The sequence below is a fragment of the Pinus tabuliformis genome, chromosome 7 (genome assembly GCF_031772625.1).
Source record: "Pinus tabuliformis cultivar Carrire ecotype Pingquan chromosome 7, CPIR1, whole genome shotgun sequence".
In the NCBI taxonomy this organism is placed as follows: domain Eukaryota; kingdom Viridiplantae; phylum Streptophyta; class Pinopsida; order Pinales; family Pinaceae; genus Pinus; species Pinus tabuliformis.
In genome coordinates, this window is record NC_142293.1 from 1,263,138,533 (window position 1) to 1,263,153,157 (window position 14,625).

Here is a 14,625-nt window from a genome sequence, read left to right on the forward strand (position 1 = left end):
AGTTTTACATGAAGTTCAAGCTCGTTAAAAAATAAACCTAGCAATCAGCATATGTTCCACCAGAGTTTAAGCTCATTAAAAAATGAACCCACCTTCAATAAATAACCATTGTGATCGCATTATCATCAACTTTTGAGCCTTGGTCGTGTTCTTACCATCACCTCCACTCTTTTTTAGCCAATCATACACCTCCATTTGATTTTTTACCCCTTTTGAGGAACAACTGCGATGAGTGATTCTATTAGCCATCTTCTTTACACTGCCATGATTGAAAAGTTCCAAACCTTACCTGGAACCAGCTGCTATCCAAAATCATCACTCGTTCCTCAAAAAACGAGTCTTCTTTAAGCTCTTTTCATCTGACTCGTAAAATATGAAAATATTGCCGAGCAATTGGCCTCTCTAGTTCGATAAACCAATCAGAAGTGCTATCCCTCCTCTAGATTTTAATATTTTTGGACCTGAGGGATTATTACACAAAAAGATCGAGCGCTTGTCTTGTTCAGCTCGTTAAAATGATCGAAAAGTCATCCCTTTCATATTATTTTATACTTTTTCGGACTTAAGGGATTATATTACGAAAAAGGATTACTGGAGTTTTCTTTCCGACTCTTTTCAGACTCTATAAAATTGAAAAGAACTGAGTTATACTTGTCGTTAAACTCGTTAAAACAATAGTGAGAAACTTGTCCATGTAGACAAGAGCGAGTCTCACTGTCGCTAGGCTTGTTAAAACATAGCGACGGGTTTGCCCAAAGGGAAAATTATAGAACAAGCATATGTTATCCTCCTCAAGCTTGACAAAAATAAAGAGGTACTAGTCAAAAATGACTAGGGAAAATTGGGAAGAAAACTTGAAGAAACTTTATTGGTACCAAGTTGCTCTTGAACATGACACTTTCACTCCATCACCATGATTGAGTTGGGTTGGGTTATTTCGTTCACCGACCATATCTCCATTGGTCCACAGTACCATCCACTTTTTGGGTTAATGCTACCAATCCATTTCAGTGTCACCGATATGTTCAAGAGAAGTCGCTCAGAGAATTCACCAACCCAGCTTGTGTCCCATCCGCTGCAATACCTTCACGCTTCATTCTTTCATGACCGCCACCCTGAACCTTGTATCATCAGATCGTTTTCACCTCCACAAAATAATTTTCTTCGTTCCATGTCGTAGATGTGGGATTCATTAATTCCCTCCTATGACGGGTCACTTCTTGTCGACATCAGCTCATTATCCAAGATGTCGACCTAGGAACAACCCTTTTAGTACTTTGAAGCTTGCATGCTTCAATGGCAAGTTTCTCACTTCCGGCGACAGGTTTACATTAATGGCCTTCGACCGAAAGATTTTGCGTGGTGTTCGACATCGACTCATGTATTCACACCACATGAATTGTATTGCAGTACCTTGAGGGTCATTATCATTATCGGTGATCCCTCTCGTGCCTGTTAACAACTTATATCATTGGCTGGTAATTAGGCGATGTCTTTCCATGTTCAACTTCAGAACATCTTTTCACATGGATCAACTTTTACTTCGGGAAAAGATTGAACGAGTTTGAAGACCCCGTATCTAGTTTCATCCATTCGGGCTGCAATATATTCAGGAAAATAAAGACATCAAACATACATCATTGCTGCACAGATAATCATCCAAGCCAAAAGGATGATGGCTCTACCAAAATCATCAGTCTGCCACACAGACAGTTGTCTGTCCTACGTACATGAAAATGAATTTATAAAGTTGAGCATGGGAATGCCCACCTCAGCTATATCATGAAAATATTATGAAGATAATGTATTGTATTGTATCTTATTATAGGTCACCTTCCAGTTCGAAAAACCTCAGATCCTCATGATAAAGCATTTCACCCGACATCAAAAGATTTACGACCTCATGCTTTAGGGGGCAACTATTATAGACATATTTGGGAACTGCAACCCCAATCACATATGTCCATAAACCAAGGGCTTATAAACCCCTAAAAGTCTTGTTTCATACCCTAAAGGATCAAGGTCAACTGATTACATCATTTCCCAGAAGTTCTCCCTGAAAAACTGCTCAGAACTAGTCAAAATTGGATCATCTCACCTACTCCATGGCCAAGGTAAGATGCATCTCACCTTGTACACATGGGAGGTGCGATGCATACTGAAAAGGCCTTCTGTAGGGTGTGATGAGAGAGAATAGACAAATGGCAGAGACAATTTGCTAAGTGGATGATCAAGGAATCTTCTAGAAACTTCTCATATGACACTTGGCTCTCAGAATTCACCCAGGGATGAGTAAGAGATCAATAAAATCTCCAAGTGGAACCAAGAACTATCAGTGGAATGACACTAATCAAAAACCTAGAGCTGACTCACACCTTTGAAAATATCTATATATGGATCCCTCATCTTAGACATCCAAGGGGCTGGAGGCTAGACTTTTGTAATTTGAAAGGAAGTGTTGTTGGTTTTTCTTTGAAGACATTGTTGGGTGATCTTGCTTTGTATGAGGTGAAGAGGGCTTTCATGCTAGGAGGATGGTGCTAGGTCAGACCAAGTGGTTGTAATCCTCTCTTCTACTACTTCTATCAATAAAGCTATTTGAGTTTTCCTCCATATTCTTGTGTATCTCTAAATATTGTGTTGATATATGCATTTGTATAGTCAATTTATATCTGATCCTATATTGTTTACAGTGATAGATCTCTATGCTTTGATGGTATTATGCTGCTTTGACTCTACAGGTGCTCTTTGAAGCGGGACAAGTAAGGAAGGAGTGGCGAGATTCTATCAAAGGGGAAAGGAAATAAGCAAGGAGCCAAGTGAAAGACTGAGGTTGGTACTCTCTGCTTCTTTCTCATTTATCTCTCATAAAGGAAAACACAAGTGACTTTAGTTTTTTTGTTTCTAAGATAGCTACCCATCTTAGTGGGACTAGCAGTTCTGAATAGACACTAGTTTTCCCAATAACACTCATATCAAGAAGAAAGAAATTCATATAGTGAAGGCGAGGAAGCAAGCACAAATCCAAGGAAAAAAACACCTTCCAGGTATGTATAGAAAGAACATCCTAAGAGTCATATACTTGGAGATCAATAACATGGTGCTCATACTAGGAGAAAACTTGTTGGAAGTTCAAGTTGTGATATTTTGGCTCTTCTATCACATATTGAACCCAAAAATCTCAGTTAAGAAAGTGAGGACAAGTTATGGGTGAAGGCTATGAATGAAGAACTTTACAAAATTAAAAACAATGACACTTTGTAGTTGGTTCCAGGACAGAAAAATGTGATTGGAACCAAATGGGTTTTCAAAAACAAGTTGAATGAGTAGGGTCAAGTAATCAAAAACAAGGCTCAATTGGTCTATAAAGGGTATGCCCAAATAGAAGGGGTATATTTCGAGGAAACCTTTTGACCAGTAGCAAGACTGGAAGCTATCATAAATTTTCTTTCCCTTACCAATCATAAAAAAATCAAGGTATAGCATATGGATGTGAAGTTTGCATTTATGAGTGAAGCTCCTCCTCACAAAGCAACTGGTCTTTATAATTTGAGGAGAAAAAGATCTATCTCTGAGCAAAAGCTCAAGAAGAAGTTATTGAGAAGGATTCTACCAACTTCCAACTTAGCTCAAAATTCGAAAAATAATTCTAGAAGTGTGCCACTTTTTAAGAACACTTCCACCAACAACAAGAACAATTCCACCACTCATGAAGCTTCAAATAAAGCTACACCACCCGATACGTCAGCACAACCCATTAAGAATGAATATATTGATTAAAACATTTTCAATGATATGAAAAGGACTCAGGCCAATATTTCAATCTTTGGGATCACAAATATAACGGGAAAACAAGAACTAATTATACAAGCACTCTCATTGCACTCTTTGGCAAGAAAGGGAGTTCCTTCTTCTTAGGTAATGTCTGATAACTCTCATGATATCGTCGAATCTATAGTTAGTGTTGTCAATTTGAATTCTAATACTCTTTTCCCTTTGTTTCTCTTAACTTTTGAAAATTTTAATTATGATTTCCATAATTGTTTAGTTGATTCCAGCACATCTGCAAATTTTATGCCATTATTTGTTGCTAAGAAAATTAATGCTAAATGGGATAAAATTGATGCACAAATTATACAGCTAGACATATCATTTGTCCAAGACATTAGTGAACTCAACAATGTTTCATTCATTTGTCATCAAGCCATAGATTTCATCAGTGCATAAAATTGTGATTGTGGACATTCCCAAATCCTATGGTTTACTATTGAGAAAAGATTGGTTCTACAAGATACAAGGGTAATTTTCAACTCACTGGACACATTTATGGCTTCCGTATAAGGGCATAAATAACCATATTTGAGTAGAAAGTGAGCCTTATATGAAACATATCGTGACAAAACTTGACCGACATATCGAGCTAGTAGGATTTGAAGATGTTAGTTTCAGAAATTGTTTTCTAGAAGTAGATCACAGATGTTGTCTAGCATAATTTTCACCCATCCCACCAAATACACAGTTGGAACTCCTTCCTCGAAATCCAACTGTGGAAAATGACTTATGTATAGTAGGTGTAAATAATATTAGTATAGGACATAGCTCTAGTACTGCCAACATACGTAGGAGGGATCTGGATTTGGTTTCATTTTAATAGACTCACGACAAAAAAAGCATATAATCTCTTGTTGCTTGGAATTTGATTGCACCAACAACATTGTTGAATATGAAGCACTCATTATGGGTTTGAAGAAAGCCATTGGCCTCAAAATTGAAGTACTCAAAGAAATAGGTTATTCTAAAATTGTTACACGAAAAGTATGGAATACAATAAATTGTGTGTCACCTAATATAAAAAATGATCAACAAGAGGTATGGCATTTAATTTCACATTTCCAATCTTTCAATATTATCTTTTTTCCTCGAATTCAATGTTGTTATTGATACATTAGCAAATGCTACTGCTAGGTTGTCACCTTTAAGGGATGGAATTTCAATTGAGATTATTTATAGGCCACTTGTTCCTGATAATATTGCTAAATTTTGTGTTTTTAATGATGACCAGCAAATACTGGAATTTATGGTGAACATTGATGTATTCAAGGATACAATTATCGATGAAGATGAGAACAAAAAAGCATTGCAGATGTCAACACAAGAAATTAAAGGAAATCCCATGCCCAAGGGTACGGTATCACTAGAAAAGTTGTACAACCTGCAAAAATTGTTTAGGAGGCTAGTCAATGCAATGACTCATAGCTCCACACTTTCGAATGAACAAGTAAATCTTGGCACAGCTAAAGATCCAAAGTATGTAAATCTTAGTTCTTGCTACACACCTCAAGAGAAGCAAGTTTTTATCCACCTCTTTAAGCAGTATCGAGATGTGTTTGCATGGAAGTATGATGACCTCAAAACTTATGATACACGAATAATCTAGCATGTGATTCCTATTAAGGAAGGGGTCAAGCATTTTTAGCAGAAATTGAGAAAATTTCATGCCATGCTTGAACCCCTCATTCATAAAGAGTTAAGAAAATTGTTGGATGCTTGGATCATATTTAAATTTCGTAATTCAACATGGGTCTCAAATTTGGTTCTTGTAAGGAATAATTTTGGGTAGATACACATGTGAATTGATTTTCATAATTTAAACCACACCTCAGGAAAGAAAAATTACCCAGTGTCTTCTATGGAACAAATTTTTCAAACAGTATCAGGGTCGGAAATGTTCTCGTTGGTAGATGGTTTTTCTGGCTACAACCAGGTTCTGGTGGAGAAACCCGACAGACATAAGACCAATTTTAGGACAAAGTGGGGTACTTTTTCCTTCAAAAGAATTCCTTTTGGACTTATCAATGCAGGAGCTACTTTCCAACGCACTATGGACATCACATTTCACTGTTTGATTGGAAAAAACCTTGTGGTTTACTTAGATGATGCGATAGTGTTTCTGAAGAAGAGATTTGATCACTTGTGCCATCTAAGGTAAAATTTCGAGCAATGTTTCATATATGGGATATCTCTAAATCATAGGAAGAGCATATTTGGAATGTCTAAGGGAAATCCCTTAGGCCATATCATCACAAAGAGTGGGATTAAATTGGACCCAGAATGGGTCAAAGCTATCACTCAGATTCCCTTTCCAATAAGAAAGAAAGCTATGCAATCTTTCTTAGGGAAAATCAATTTCCTTCATAAGTTCATCTCAGACTATGCACAGATAGTAAATCCATTACAGAAGATGATAAAGAAGGATGCAATCTACAAATGGGATAAAAGGGAAAAATATGCCTTCACACATATTAAGCAAGAAATCACCAAAGCTCTGGCACTATATAGTCCAAATTTCAACAAAGATTTCATGTTGTATACCTTCGCTTTTGGTAATTTACTTGCATCCATTCTCATACAAAAGGATGATCAAGGTAACGAGTAGCCTATATCATTTATGAGTGTTGGCTTGCAAGGACCTGAACTAAAATATCCCTCCATCGATAAGAAAACTTATGTTATAAGGCAGTGAAACACTTCAAGCCATACCTTCTAAAAAATCATGCTATCATCTTTGTGCCTCACCCAACATTTATATCATTATTTGTTCAACTAGAGAGGGGTGAAAGAAGGGCGAAATCGATCACAAGCTTACAAGAGTATGATCTCAAGTTCAAGCCATTTTAGAAAATAAATGGCCATGGTCTATGTCATCTAGCAGCATAAGTGGTAAATATACTAGAAGATGACTCTTCTGGATGGGAGAAGGAAATTTAAATGTACAGTGTCAAACAAGCTACCCCCACAAATGCATCCACCACTTGGTACACGGATGTACGACAATATCTTGAGCATGGTGATGAGCCCCAAAAATGTACAATTATTTGGGCTCATTCAACCTCCTAATTTGGCTTAGTCCACCATTCTCATTTGTTTATTGCATGTTTTTGATTATTTTTATGTTAATAGAGTGAATTTGGTTAGTCATTATGCCAACAAGTCTAATGGGTGCTTTGTGTAGCCTTTTTGGTCAACTTGGAGACAAAATTGAAGGTCTTAATGAGCACTTGGCAGCCAAATTCGTGGGAGAAAAAGCTAGAGGATTTGTAGGAAGGTGTCCCCCTCATTTATGGGCCCTTACCTCGAATTCTCCACCATCAGCTCGGAGTTCAAAGGCCACCAAATCAATGAGCACAAGGGCAGCCAAGCAAGTCAAGTAGGACTGCTGTTAACTACAAGTCTTGGGCAGCCAAGTCCCTAAATTTAAGGAGGACTGTTGGGTCCTCAAATTGTATAAATAAGAAGGCTTAGGGCCTCATTTTGGTTAGCTAGTTGTTAGTCATTTTTGGGTTAGCTAGTTAGTCAATTTGGTTAGGCATGTTGTAGCTCGGTGTTTGTCTTTGTAAGCCAGTTTTGGCATGATATCAGACTTTTGATTATGAATAAAGGCAAGCAGATTTGGATCTAATTCTGAGCTTTTAAGGGAGCTATAGCTCTCAGGCTAGGGCCCAACCTAAGAGCAATAGACCTCCTCTGTTTTGTAGTGTTATTTTCCTTTCATTCCAGCACTTTGTTTCTTTACTTTGACATGCAATTCGAATTTACAGTCTGCTGATTTAGTTTTCGTGTGATTGAGTAGGATTAGCTTATGGTTACTTTGCTTTCAGCTGCTTAGATTCGATAGGAGGTTTGTAATACACAGGAGCTCCAAGAAAAAGGTTGTTAGAGATCACTGCCATCTCTGTTTAGGGATTGGGGTGCAGTCCATATCAACCACCAAAAAGAAACGCAGTCTTTTACTTCCATGCAAGCTGCAACATAGTCATTTTCGTTGAAGATCCATCCATGCACTTTTGATATTGAACCATACTTCTACATTCCACTCCCATGCACGAGTTTCTTTTCTTGGTTTTCCATTGCTGTTCATAGGTTTAATGGCACAGTTATCATAGGTTAATGAATTCTCGTTTTGGTGCAAGCCATAAGTCATTTGTTTCATTGACACTGCTCCATATCATTCCACTTCCTTCTTCTTCTTCTTAACCTCTCCTCAATCCACCTACTCAGCCTCTGTCCAACTCATTTACCCTCCAACTCATCCATTAATCACTTAGCTCCATCTACTTAAACTTTCGTTGATCCCATCCTTCCAACCATCAACCCACTATATGCACTCTTCCTCCATTTGACTTCTCTGCTCCTGAGCCATCACCAGTCCCATCTCCATCTCACCTATCCTCCCACATCACTCCAACACTTCACCATCTCCCAGAACCTCCACGGCCAAACATCCTGTAGAATTGCACAGACTTCCTGTAGAAATCCCTGAGTTTCCTGTAGGATCCCCTGCAGACTTCCTGTAGAAGCCTGCAAACTCGGTTGCTGAGCATCCGAATGTGGTAGACTTCTGTGGATCGATGCTAGGGATCCTCTGGGACCTCCCCTAGCCATCCTGACCTTGCCCATGCTTTCCTTCCATTCAAACCGCTCCTGCACAACCAAACCCTAATCAAAAGCATCATCACAATAAATCCAATCACTTAATCAAAACATACAAAAACATGTCTTTTCAGATGCAAGTAGCTTAGATGCATGTATTTCAGTTCACTGCAAGTAATGGCATCATTGGTAGAAGTTTCATTCACAGTTTTGCATTGTAAGGGCCTAGCTAGTCAAATTAGGGTTTACTAGGGTTTTCATGCTTTGTTGACTTTCAGTTCCTTTCTGCAACTAGATTAGTCTTCTTTAAGTTAGCTTTCATCCATCATTCATAAAGCTTCTTCTGTGAGCCTATAGAAGTTGGCTTGAGCCCTAGCGGACTTGTGCCAGCTGACCAAGTGACAGCTGCGACAAGAGCTAGTACTTGTGCATACAGCACCGTCGCTTCCAAGTTTGTACGAACTACCGGGTTGATAAAATTAGAGATAGGAAGCTCCAGGAGTTGTAGCATTATTGCTACAATACTGGAGCCCACCATCTTTTTGGCGCCGTTGCCGGGGAAGCGTCAGAGTATTGGTGATTGTTGCTATTCTTCTATTTTCTACTACAACCTTCTGCTAAGTAGTTTATTTCATTTCCATTATGCAATTTCGTTTATGCAAAAGTAGATTAGCATTTCCCGCTTTCATAGATTAGCATTTCTCGCTTTCATAGATTAGCATTTCAATTCTGCAATTTCATTTCTGCAAGCGTAGATTAGCATTTCAATTCCGCAAGCATAGACTAGCATTTCATTCCTGCAATTTCATTTGATCAAAATAGATTAGTCCTTTCCTGCTTTCATTTCAATTCCGCATTTTCATTTTCGCAAGATAGTTAGTTGCAGTTTAATCTATTTCAGTTTTGCAAGTAGAAGTAGAAAAAAGAAAAAAAACAACCAAAAAGATTTCATTTCATGCTTTGTAGGAGTAGAGATAAGTTAGAAAAATGATTGCACAACACCCCCACTGCTTCACACAGCCAACGTTCTTCTTCGATGGCTGTGATGAAAGAACCCCTGGGTGGACATCAAGGCATATTTAAAGAACCTCTAGGGGAGAAGAAGAAGAAAACATTCCTCTGGAGCAAATGGCTACAAGCAGAAATGTTGGGAGTAGTCCCTTATCCAAAGATGAATTTGCAAATCAGATCGAAGATTTCAAGAGTGACATGAGGCAGTTTCTTGCCATGCAACTGGATACCTTGCGGATCCAAAAGAAGCAAGAAGAAGCCAAGAGGGCTTTGGTCATTTTTTGTCCTAGGTGCCTTAAAAAGCATCCTAGGAACGAATGTCCAATGCACTCCCTAGAAGTGTGTGTTGTATGTGAAGAATACCATCCTACAGATCAGTGCCCTTCCTTGCCCAGAATCAAAGCTGCATATCAAAGAGCCAAGGGAGCCACTGAATCACTCTATTATATGAACCAAAGGAGGCCACATGGACCTAGATCTTACCAGCAGGAGCTGCAAGGGATACCCGAGACCTATTATGACCCTTATCAAGCCACTTTCATGCCTTCTTGGGATCCCCCTACTCATCCTTCCTGGTCTACACCTCCTCCTTGGTCATATTCTCCTTGTTCCTTCACAGATCCATATTATGCCCAACCAGTTGCTCATTCATTTCACTCTTATGCTCAGCCACAGCCTCAGTGGAATGCACCTTATCAGGAGTGGAGGCCCCAGTACAACTCTCATCCCGCTCATTTTCCTCCACCACCTGCTCATCCACACCCATCGCCTCCTCCTCCACCAAGGAAACCCCAAATGCCTACCCAATCACAATGCCATCCATCTCCATCTCAATTTCACACCTCCACTCAGCTACCCGTACCATTTCCAAAGCCATGCAATGGAGTAGCTCAACCCCATTGCAAATCTGAGGCACAACATATCCAAACAACTCCTCTTGAGCCCAATGATCTTCACCAGAGCTCAGGAAGAGTGTTGCAAAGCAGAGATTATATTGACAACATTGAAGGACCAAAAGCAAAAGAAGATTCCAAAGAGGAGATCAAAGAACCATGGGCTGCACTTGATGAAGAGAAGAGATCAGAATCAGAGATCGAGAGAGTTCCTTCATGGTTACCATCAAATCTTCCATGTATTCAAGGGAAAGATCAACAAAAAGAGGAAGATCAGAAGGTCATGATAGAAGGTGACATGAAGAATGATCCAGATCAGCAAAAGAACCAAGGATATCAAAGCTATATTGAGATATGGTTTCAGAAGGTCACTAAGTTGTAGCAGTACTTTCTTCCTCAGCTATGTTTTGTACTTTCAAAGTCAGATCATTTTGTCTCTGAGATCTGGATACTTGTCCAAGCATGCATTTCGAGCCTTCACATCATTTTTTCTCTAATATCGATGTGCACATGGCTCCATTGGAAGTATTCTTATACTTCAAAATGATTGTGTTTTTCAAGTAGGGTAGGGTAGAAAAAAAAAAGAAAAAAATGAAAATAAGAGAAAAATAAAAATCTAAGGTGAAAACCTCCTTGGAGGCGCCTTAGATTGGCTCATTGATTGAAAACCTCCATGAGGCAGTCAATGGGTTGGAAAAAAGAGAAAATAAAAATGGGATAAGATCTTTGGGTGAAAACCTCCCTTGGAGGCGCCCAAGGCAGGCAATTAGGGTGAAAACCTCCATGAGGTGCCCTAGTTGTTTTTCAAAAAAAAAAAAAGAGAAAAAGAGAAAGAAAAATAAAGCTAATCTCCATTGAATAATTTCATGTTGCAGCAATGACATTGCAGGTTGCAAGAAGGACGTTTCATGACAGGAGGAACACTCAAATCAAGGTCAAAGGAATTTCTTGTGCCTTCTACAGGAAGCTCTGTATTTCTATAGGAAACATCCTGTAGAACCTTTGGACGAGCCAAATCCAATTTCAAAAGTGAATCTAATGGTGGGAATCTGTTGATTAGGCCTACAAGCACTTGTGTGTCCATCCCTTGCCTTCATCCATCATTTTTTCACCTCCTTGTGCTTCTCATTGTGCTTCTACAGGAACTTCCTGTAGAAATTGTGGGAAACTAGGCATGCATTTCAAAAAGTGGTTTGGCGAACATGGTAGCTTCCTCAAGGGTTCAGAAGTCCTCATGCAGTCTTCCAACTCCTCCTCCATCATCTCTATACCTGCATCACAACCAAAATTCATTTTGTCATCCCATGCAACAAAAATGCAAAGTGCCTTGAAGCAAAAACACATAGAGCAGAATTTGTTTTTGCCATAACTTGAAAACCATGCATCCATTTGACAAACCATTTTATGGGGAATTGTACAAGGTTGATGAAAACACGCCTGAGCAGTTTCATGCAATTCCGGTGCACGGTTTCCAAGAAATCAGCCTCCATCACCATCATCCATTTTTGCATTTTCTCCATATCCGTGCATCCGTTTTAAAACCTATTTCATGGGGAGATGCACATGGGTGATAGTAACCTACCCAAGCAGTTTCAGCCGATTCCGATGCACGGTTTCCAAGAAATTGAGCTCTGAAATCTTCAGCCATTTTCCATTTTTCTCGAAATCCGTGCATCCATTGATCACGATTTTGCTATGGGAGATGCATAATGATGGTAGGAACATGCTCACCGAGTTTTAGATCAATTCGATCTACCGTTTAGGAGAAATGGCAAAAAGAAGTTCTGGTTTTGTGACCATGCAGCAATAGCAGCTTGAACGGGCAGAGTTGAACGTGGAAACGATTGCATGCAGCACAGATCCGGCCAGAGGACACCTGCATAAGGAAAATCAATCAAAAATCATCAGCCACGCCCTCATTCAACCAAGGAATGCAAGCATGTAGCAGCAAAAAGCTTCACAGCAGCCAGTCGACTTGCAGGTACGTGACTAAACTAATTCCTCTGTTGCATGAATGTAATTCGAGAACTGCGTGAACAATGAGATGGTTGGATTTAGACAAATTGGTGGCCAGCTAGCTGGCCACCCTCATCCAGTTCAACAGCACTTGGTGGGTGAATGAGACACGTGCGCTCAGCCATCTCAGGACGGAAATTGAAAACGGGCAGTGGTGAACAGTTAAACTTCAGCGTGCTTGATGGTAAGTGATTACAGGCAGAGGACTACAGTTCATAATTACACTACAGTGAGGAACAATACTTCTGGTTGCATGAGGCCACGTACACTTGGCCACTTCTCTCTCTCACGTGAATCACGCCTCAATTAAAGTTGCTCGGCTGAATATTTGCAAGCTTTGGGATAAGAATTGGTTTTAGTAACAATCTCTTCCACTGTAAACCACCATCTAAAAGTACCTGTGCAACAAAGTGAAAAAATGAACAAGTACTCATGGAACTCCAGAGACGCTGAAAGATTCAGTTGACTTTGTGCAGCACCTTCTTGATAAGTATGAAAAAATTATTAGCATGGCATTTAGCAATGATAAAACTTTCCAAAATGCTTTGAATTCATCATCTGAATTCTTTATTAATTTGAATACAATGTCACTAGAATGTATTTCTTTGTTTGTTGATGATAAACTTCGGAAGTCGTCTACAGGAAAGCAGAAACAGGCTTCTACAGGAAGCCCGAAAACAGAGAAAGGGTCTTCTACAGGAAGCCCGAAACTGACAAAAGGGCTTCCACAGGAGTACAGCCTATTGAGGTAGCAGCTAATGACATGAACAAGCATATGGGTGCAAGAGGTACCCCATCTTCTTCAGTTCCTAAAAAGGACAAGATGCCAGTGAAACTGGATACACAAGTTGCTTATCATCCTTTGCTCTCTAAAGATCTACATCTACATGACCAGAATGTGAATCCTTCCAAGCAAGTGAATATGAAGCTAGAGGAAGATGCTCATTCCACTTTTTCCTCCACTGCAAGTGCAAAATCAATCAGAGATTCTAAGGGCAAGTCTGGCCGTGCTCTTTCCGGAGTTGGTTTCAGCTTTAGATGTAATGAGAGAGCTTACCTCATTTGGCTAGGTCGCAGTCAAAGGGAGAAACAACAAAGGTGTAGGAGCAGATCTGGAGCCATACACAGGAGACTTGCAGCAATGTTTGGGACAGTACTAGATTGTCATCTCAAGATAAAATACACAGAACCAGTGGTCAAGAGAGGGTATGTTTGGTCACTTTCTTGTTGGCAGTGTTTACTAAGTGGATGAAGTTTTGATGCAGCAAGTGGGAGCCATGTGTTGAGGTTGAATTGGGCAGTTAGAGACCTCAACTAGGAGCAGATCTTGCAGTGATTGGATTGGGTGCCATCGGACCAGTGGAGGGCAGTGTGTTGGCAGGCCAAAGTATCCCTTGACAAGTTGTCCTGAAGGAAGTGTGATAGTTGAAAGTTGGGTGAAGTGGATGAGCCTAATGTGCAGCCCACTGATGGACTAGTGGACTGCTAGAATGGCAGATTGGAGCTATTGTTGTTCATTAATATCACACGGCCCAGGAATTCTTCCTTGAGTCCAAGGGGAAACCATCAACAACGTTCCCTTTTCTAACCAAAACATAAGGAAAGGAAGAACTCTCACCATGCCAATGGAATTCACAATTCATCATTATCCATGGTTATCATTTTAGGTTGCTGTGTGCACGTAGACATGGAGTTAATTCACCTCCATAAAAGGAGTTAAGCATTTCCTATTTTCTTCTACAGTCATTAAGTGAATGTGCCACAAAAATAAATGAAGAATTTTGGCCAAAGATATCAGTCCTTCTAATAGTAAGGAAGAAGAGCAGAAAGGGGGAGAAGATGAAGGCTGCCACAGCCAAGCTGAAAGGAAGATCGCCCACAGCCAAGCAGGATACAGTGTTGTTGTCTGTTTCTACAGGAAGACAGAGACTGTTTCTACAGGAAGCCAGCGAACTGTTTCTACAGGAAGTTTGGAAAAAGGGCAGCAAAAGGAGAAATCGGCCGAGATTTTAGCTAAGGAGGCAGCACCTGTGTTGGCCACCCTAAGCACATCCATCCCCTCCATGAACAATCATTTCTTTTAAGGTTCAGGCACAATTTAGTCACGGTTCAACCTTCTACAGGAAGCTACAGGACTTTCTACAGGAAGTTCTGTATTTTTACCAAAAACATCCTGTAGAAGCCTTTTGGCAGGCCAGAATCAATTATGGAGAGGGATTTGAAGCTTGAAGTCTATTGAGGAGGCATGCAACCACTCTTTTCTTCCATCCTCCAC